Source organism: Vulpes lagopus, chromosome 10, assembly GCF_018345385.1.
Source record: "Vulpes lagopus strain Blue_001 chromosome 10, ASM1834538v1, whole genome shotgun sequence".
In the NCBI taxonomy this organism is placed as follows: Eukaryota; Metazoa; Chordata; class Mammalia; order Carnivora; family Canidae; genus Vulpes; species Vulpes lagopus.
In genome coordinates this window covers 10888257-10896830 of record NC_054833.1, presented here as the reverse complement: position 1 = coordinate 10896830, position 8574 = coordinate 10888257, and the positions used below count along the sequence as shown (strand labels likewise).

Below are 8574 nucleotides of genomic sequence, written 5' to 3'. Positions count from 1 at the left end.
TGTTCGTGTCATCACAGTTATTATCATTTAAACCAGTTTTATTCACTAAAAAGAGCATTGATAACATCATGCTTGGTATGTCCTTTGGTCCTATATGGAAAATTTGAAAATGTTGAAGGTATTGGCTCGGACCGAGAACATTTATCCCGTTATTCACTGCTCTGTTTTCTGGCCTGGGGTTGAAATGTAAGTGAAAATTGAATAATATATATAAGCAGATGAAAAGTTAAAACTGGGGGCAGGACTAGAAGGTATTGGGGAGGGATAGGAATGACAGAGTTGGAAGTTAACCACTTAAACCCAATTAATGCCTCTAGTTAGTTGCCTGGTGGGACAGGTGAGCGCCTGTCCAGGCCCAAACAGCAAAGGTCTCCGGTGGCAGACTCCAGGACCACGTTCTGTGCAATGCCTAGCTGCTGCTGCTAGGATGCACCCTGAGCTCGCCCATCTGTGCTTGGGCGAAGTGCTTGGTGTTGTCCAGAGCCCTGTACATCATGTATGTAACTGATAATTACCTGTAGTAGTGGAAGGACGTGACTTCAACTGCAATGGAAGTTCAGCCCAGTACCTGTATGATCATTTCCAGAAAATAATCTTTTAAAAATTGAAAGATGGGGATTCATTTTCTATGATTCCTAGACCTATATCAATCTTCCATCAAGTTCTAGCAATCCTTTCCTCACTAACCACATTTATTGAGTACCTAAGTAACTATCACATGCTGGAAATTTAACAGTGATCATGACATGAATGATCTGTCACTGCTTTATATAGAGAGGTTACATAATACTCAAAAGTCCTAGAACATCAGCCACCGGAGGAGTTGCAGCAAGGTCAAGTTGCAGCAGGGTCGTGGAGTCATGAGAAGGGGTCATGAAATGTGGCAATAAGTAGGAGGTCTAGGGTTCTGGGAAAGTGGGTGCGCTTTGAGAAATAAAGGGGATACTACAATGTTGCCAGAGTAGTGAGCTGAGGATGGGAGTTTGGTACTGAAGGGAGTAAATCAGGATGGTCCTCTCGGAGGAGACCAGGCTAGAGAAGCATTGTGGTTTGGTATTTTCAGTCAGAGAGTGTGGATGGGCATTGAGGAGACAGTCATGGACAGCATGAGTTAAAAGACACAGCAGGGAGGAATAAATGGAGAGAGAGAAGGGTCAGGAGGCCCTTCTGTCAAAAGACGCAAGTTATGAGACTTGATCAAAAGCATTCGTTCATCTTTTTATTAAAGGTTACAAAAATTAGTGAAGCTAGAAATGGTTTTCCCATTTTCCCTACCCCTTCCCATATGTCTGTACTTATCCCATCACAGATGGGGACTCAAGTGCAGTGTTGATAGGTTCTGGGGTTGTCCCCTTAACTGCCATTGAACATTGAGTATCAAAAGCCCCATGGGTGACTGCTCTTGGGTGAAGAATGATCTCTTCCAAGAACTTGAGAAATGCCCTGTAGGACAGAAGTTTGAGCAAATGTCCAAGCACAGACAAGGGGGAAAGTGCATTTACCAGTTACAGAATGTGTGCTTGAAAGAGGAGGAATGCAAGGGATGCCTGGGTGTTGAGAACGCGCAGAAAATCAGGAAGGCTAAAGCTTTTTTTTTTTTTAAGATTTTATTTGAGAGCACAGACAAGCAGAGGGCAGAGGAAGAGGGAGAACCAGACTCCCTGCTGAGCCAGAACCCCAACGCAGGGCTTGATCCCAGGACCCTGGGTTCGTGACCCAAGCCAAAGGCAGATGCTTAATGGACTGAACCACCCAGGCACTCCATGGCCAAAGCTTTTAATACAGTTCCACCAAGCAATGGGAAAAAGCCTAGATAGATAGAATTTGAGCACAATCAAAATCTAAGACAAAAGGCAGCCATTTTTTGTGTTTCTCATTGCTTCTCCTATTTAGTGCCTTCTCACAGAAATCCTAAACCATTGATGATTACTTTTGTTCATGTTTGCAGAATCTCCTTGAAGTGGGTTCGTTTAAAAACCACAAGATGTTAAAGAGTTCGCCCTATGCCTTTTAAAAACAAGACTGTGTTAGGAGCACAGAAATGACACAGATCAACGACACCTGCCAGTTGCTTAAAAAAAAAAAAGTTCATACCAAGCAAAAGCTAAACATCTGTTGTTCATAACGTTTGTGCTGATGTTAAGGAGAAGGAAAATAAAGGTGTGAGCAAGCCCTCTATCTTCTTCTGGTTGAGAAGGAAATTCCTATATGTTTATGAAACAAAAAGGTGAATAATTTTTAAGAGCCAAAATAATGCCTGCATATGTATATGTGTGTTTAGACATATGTATTATATATACATTACGTACATGTATTCTTATAATTTTCCCTCCGTCCTGTTGATACTTATTTAGATCACTGTAGACTGGGTAAATTGGGGAAGGCATTTTGAAGTAGGTAAGTTCTGCATGTTGAATACAGAATTTCGAGTGGTGGGAAGGAAAATCAAGTGTGAAAATGGGGAATTGACGAGAAGCAAGAAACAAAGGGCATAAGGGAACAGATACAGAAGAAGTAGAGCCAGATCCGAAGAAAGAGCTTGACTGCTGGAATCAAGGTTCTGAGTTGGATTTGATAAGAGTGTAAAAGCAGTAGTAAGGTCTTTCTTCATCTGTTGATTCACTCAGCTTTTTATTCATTAACTTGGACATTGATTTATCAACTCAGAAAATATTTAATCAAGCACCTAGTGTATCAGACTCTCTGGGAGGCTTGGAGCAGTGGTTCTCAACCAGGGGCCTTTTATTCCCCCAGAAGGCAAAGGGCAGTGTCTGGAGACGGCATTGATCATCACACTGGGGATGGGGTGCCACTGGCATTCACTGGGTAGGAGGCGGGGATGATTCCTGCAACTAGGAACTTTCTGGTTCCAAATGTCAATATTGCACCTGTTGAGAAATCCTGGGCTGGAGGGTACAAGTACCTAAGATAAAGTCCCTGCTCTCTGGGTTACCCAGGGGAGGGGACACTGTAAATGAATAATTCTAGTGCACTAAGCTCCACAGTGAAAAAGGCACTGGGTATTATGGAAGAGCAGAAAATGATGTCATTAACTCTGCCTGGGGTTGGAAAGATTTCTGGAAGAAAGTCACATTGGACATGAGCCTTAAAAGATGAGAGAAAGGTTACCCAGATGGGAACCATATGTGGGAGGAGGTTGTTCAAAACGGCGGCCCAGTGGCGCCTGGGTGGCTCAGTGGGTTAAGCGTCTGACTCTTAGTTTCAGCTCAGGTCTTGATCTCAGGGTCATGAGATTGAGCCGAGCATACAGCCTGCTGGAGATTCTCTCTCTCTCTCTCTCTCTCTCTCTCTCTCTGACCCTCCCACATACATACTCTCTCTCTCTCTAAAAAAATAAAAAATAAAAATTAATGGTCAAAAAAGTGGCCCGTTTGGGACCACTGGACAGTTTGGAATATAGAGTATGTGGTGGGTTGGGTTGGGGCAGAATAGTGAGAGATGGCACTGGGTGGCCAGTACCACGCATCCAGGAGGGTGCTAGGGGCCCTGCCAATCCCTACTCTGGCCCTACTGGATAGGAAGACCAATATCCACAAAGGTCACAAAAGGGAATCCAGAAGTAGCTGGGTGGTGGCTCTCTATTCACAGCACTTGTGTCTGTAGATCTTATTTCTCATCTGGGCTCTGGTAAGCATGTGTCCTCTGAGTTTTGAGTAAAGGTAATAGCAAACTATAACTCTTAGTAATAATTTGCCCTAGAGATAGAAGCTGTCAGACCATCATTCAGAATTTAAAACCTCATCTCAATATTCCTTCAGATGAAGAAAATGGTAAGATAAAAATATAGCAGAGCTTATTAGCGACATCTTACCCATTTTTTCCCTAAATGGTTAGAACGCACTGCCTTTCCCTGCTCTTCACATCAGCGTTTCTGTTATTAAAGCTGTCTATTTTTTCAGTTCTAAATCCTAGGAGGATTTCCCCCATGAATTTAACATGACTGAGGAAACTAGCTCCAGGGTAAAACTTTGCTGCAAATGATCTGAGACTAGGTCTCGTAATAAAGAGACCAAATATGAATCACAGTCTTTTTGTAGCTTCAAATGTGGAGTTACTGTTCTCTTTCACCCCAAATTTTATGATTATTCATAATGGAAGTAGGCTAGCTTTATAACATGATTACATGCAACAAATGTCCTTTGTGTTCAAAACCAGTGTTCTCTTGCTGCATATGGCCAGGAGAGTACAAGGGAGCGTTATTGAGTGGAGGAGAAAGAGAGAGAGAGAGAGAGAGAGACAAAGCTACCATTTGCAAGCTTCTCCAAGGGCCATTCCTACACATATGGAATGATGCTCATGGGGGCGGTCACATACAGCCCTTAGAGCCAGGCAGCACCTTCTGGATTGGTACTTGGGTTATGTGTTCAAGTCCTACCATGTTTGATGGTGGCTTTTCTGGATTTGAGGTATTAAATAAGCTCTACCTACCGAAGCAAGTGTAACCTCCACAAAGGAACCAGATACCCTGGAAAAGGGAACTCGAAGCAGAATTATAATTCTTTGTAGGAGAAGGTGTAAGGTATATCCCTCCTCTCTAGTCTAGGGGAGCCATGAGCTCCTCTTCCCCGGGTTTGGTTCCAGACTACCCCACAATGAAGCGAATATTGCTATCAAGTGAGTCAGATGACTTTTTCGGTTTCCCAGTGTACATGAAAGCTATATTGATTGACACTCTACTGCAGTCTATTAAGTGTCCAATAGGATATGACTTAAAAAAAAAAAAAAAAGCAATGTCCATACCTTAATACCTTAATTCTAAAATATCGCTAAAAAATGCTAACCAAAAAAAAAAAAAGCAATGTCCATACCTTAATACCTTAATTCTAAAATATCGCTAAAAAATGCTAACCAAAAAAAAAAAAAAAAGCTAACCATCATTTGAGCTTTGAGCAAGTTGCAATCTTTTTGCTGGTGGAGGGTCTTGACTTTGACGTTGCTGGCTGCTGACAGGTCAGGGTGGTGGTTGCTGAAGGTGGCGTGGCTGTGGCCATTTCTTAAAATAATACAGCCATGAAGTTTGCCATGTCAGTTAACTTTTTTTCACTAGAGATTTCTCTGTAGCTTGTGATGCTGTTTGATAGCATTTCACTCACAGTAGAACTTCTTTCAGAATTGGAGTCAATCCTCTCAAACCCTGCTGCTGCTTGATCAATGGAGTTTGGGTAGTCTTCTAAATCCTTCGTGGTCATTCCAACAGCCATCACAGAATTTTCACCAGGCGTGGATTCCATCTCAGGAAACTACTTGCTTTCCTCATCCAGTAGCAGCACTTCCTCATCTGTTCAAGTTTTACCATGAGATTGCAGCAATTCAAATATAATAATGAAAACGTTTGAAATATTGTGAGAATTGCCAACATGTGTCCGTGACACAAAGTGAGCAAATGCTTTGGAAAAGTGATGCCAATGGGCTTGCCTGACACAGGGTGGCTCCAAACCTTCAATTTATTAAAAAAAATAATAAAGTGGAGCACAATAAAGCAAAGCACTGAAAAATGAGATATGCCTTTCATTGATTCTAGAAAGTGCTTTCGCTCTCCATATCACCCCCATGCTTGAAAGCTCTTTTTCTTTTTGAGAAGAAGCCACACCTCCCCTGTGCTTTCCGGTAGTCAACCTCAATTTATATACAGAACTTGAGAATCCCTGGCAGGGTCCCTCAGTGGGAGTGGAATAAAGGTCCAACACTAGATGCTAGGCAGTTTTTAACAATTTTCCAGGAATCAGCTCATTTCATCTCCCTCATATGCCTGTGAAGCAGATGCTCTTTGGGACCTGATTTATAGATGAGGATCCGAGGCACAGAAAAGTGAAGTGACTTCTCAAGGAACAGAGCTAGCTAGAGAAAGGGAGAGCCGGGGGTCTAATTGTGATGCTGTGATTTATAAGAAATACATATTTGGTCTTCATCCTGTTTCTGGCACAGAGCTCCTAAAACCCTTGGAATTCCCAAGAGATGAGAGTGGTCAAGGCATCTTTTGTTATGTTCATGAGGTGACTTTTGGAAAGCACCTAAGGATGGGACTGGTTGCCCAAGGGACTCAAGCTTGTGATGAGAGGGTTGGGGCTGTCACATCCTGATCTCCCGGATAAAGAGGCCTGGAGGGCGACTCAAGGACCAATAGCCAAGGAGTTCATCCTTCTTGTCTGTATGGTGAAGTCTCCATCAAAACCCAGAAGGACAGGGTTCACAGAGCTTCTGGGCTGGTGAATCCAGAGAGATGTGGGGAGTGTGACGCATGCGAGAGGGCATAGAAGCTGCGTGCCCTTTCCCCACACCTTGTCCTAAGCATCTCTGCCATCTGGCTGTTGCAGAGCTATATCCTTTTATAATAAATCACTGATCTAGTAAGGAAGATGCTTCTCTGAGTTCTGTGAGCTTCTCTAGCAAATTAATTGAATCCGAAGAAGGGGTTGTGGGGACCTCTGGTTGATAGATAGTCAGCCAGAAGCACAGGTGACAATCTGGGCTTGCAGCTGGCATCCTGAACTGGAGGAGACCTTTGGGAACCTCCAATTTGTAGCTGGCCATCAGAAGCACAGGTGACAGCCTGGCCCCATGAGGGGCATCTCAGGTGGGGGTGGCTGAAGGTCCTCTTGTGGGACTGAACCCTCAACCTATGGGATCTGATGCTATCTCCAGGTGGATAAGTATCACCATTGAGTTGAATCTTTGGTGTTGCTTGGGAAACATCCCCCATCCAACACCCCACATTGGAATTGGCACCAGCATCAATTTACGGGTGCAGGCCATTGGAAGGCTTAGACCCTACCCAGCACCATCTCAAAATGATGCATGGCCTCAGATGGACTCATGCAGAACATCTAAAGGCACAGAATGGCAATAAACTGTTCTGTTTGTTTTTGTTTGCTTTTTTTTTTCTTAAGGAGTATTACCAACAGCCCCAATTCTCTCCACCCCCTGGAGTTGGAAGGCAGGGCTGTTAAGAGCAGGAGACCTCGTTCTTTCTGGTTCTCACATTTCCCCTTTCAAACAGCCAAATTCAGCCCCAGGAAGTAATTTCACAGCAATATATTTTGTAGCCACCATGGTTTTGTTTTTGTTTTTGTTTTTTAGGGAGGAAGAAACAGCGACAAGGCATACAGGTAGAGCCAAATGGGATTAGGATTCTGGGATTTCCAGAAAGGATCTGTGTTTTTGAAAGGATCATGGAAACAACTGAATGATTTAAGTCTTGGCAAGCCTCTGCACTTGCAAAGTATCAATGTTAATACCCATTTCTTTGCCAACGCTCCTCAACTGGCTTCAGATTTCCACCACTAATCCCTGCAGAGAGAACAAGAGCGTGGGCTGGTTAGGTCTTGGAGGCAGAGGGGAGAATACGTGCACCACAAACTCCTTGTGAACCGCCACCCCCACCCCCACCCCCAACAGGGGCACCCCCCTGTTCCAGGTCCACACCCACCCACTGGGAAAAAGGCCAAAATACTAGAATCAACTCCACAAAACGTTCCTGAGAGATGAAAACTTCACTCGAGACTTGAAGGGAAGACCGGGAAAGATTCACATCATACACAGAGTGTGGCAAAAATGTCTAAAATCGCAACAGCATGCAAGCAGCTCTGTTCTTCCTTCCCAAGCATTTTAAACACCAACAAAGAGAGCCATTGAGCCTAATCGATATAGGGAAGGAAACTGGAAGAAGCAAAGGAACAGGGAGTAGTAGATATTTTTCTTTAAACTCAGGTGAACCAAATATTGTTGTTGGCCGAGTTAGCAAGGGAATATTAATGATATAATCTTGTAGAATAAAGTATTTGCCACCTCTCTTCCCTTTGGGGCTCTGTATCACTTATAAACCATGAAGGCACATTGCAATGTCAGGGGAGTGAATGCATTCCTTTCCAGAGTTCTGTGACCACCTACAAGCAATTTGTCAAGACACAGGCAACACCTCTTAGTGCAAGACTCCATGGAGGCTTGGTGCAGGAAATCACTATGAGTTACCCCTAGATCTCAAGCTTTTCAGCTCCTGGGTTGCTCAACCACAACTACAAAAGAAGAAGCTGTGACCCTATCTGTTCCAGCCTCAGTTTACTGCCCTTGAACTTGGGTATCAGTGGCCTGGGAAGGAAAGAAAGATCATGTTCGGATATAAACATCTAGCTTGCTATCCGGGATCATCTGAGTGATAAGGCAATGCCACTTGTATCTAAAGGAAACCAAAGGAAACCACTCTCCCCATCTCAATGTCACTAGGGGTCAGCCACCTGAGCCAGCACCATCCAGGTGTCTCCCTGTACCTGGGTGAGGCATCCTGCTGACACATGGCCCTCTGTAAACACATCTGCTCAGGGTGATCCTCACGTACAACACTCAGTATAACCCCCACTGATGCAGAGCTCAACTCATATCCTTGGCAGTCAAAACCTTCCATCACTTGGCCTGTCTATACCTTTCCAGATTGATCCTGTTCCACCTGTTATCCCACCCAATGTTGAGACTAGAGCAAACTAATGAACTCCTCTGGATGTGCTTCACATCCCCTCCTTCTTCACTCCTGGACCCTTGTTGCAATGTCCCATAATGCCC

General features: G+C 43.9%; 1 long non-coding RNA gene across 1 annotated transcript; it reads left to right on the top strand.

Annotated features, from left to right (window-relative positions):
- LOC121500421 lies at positions 1–5480 on the top strand. The gene is made up of 3 exons (XR_005990383.1): positions 1–186; positions 1949–2227; positions 5132–5480. It is a non-coding gene; the product is annotated as an uncharacterized LOC121500421 (long non-coding RNA).
- Positions 5481–8574: the final 3094 nt, after the last annotated feature.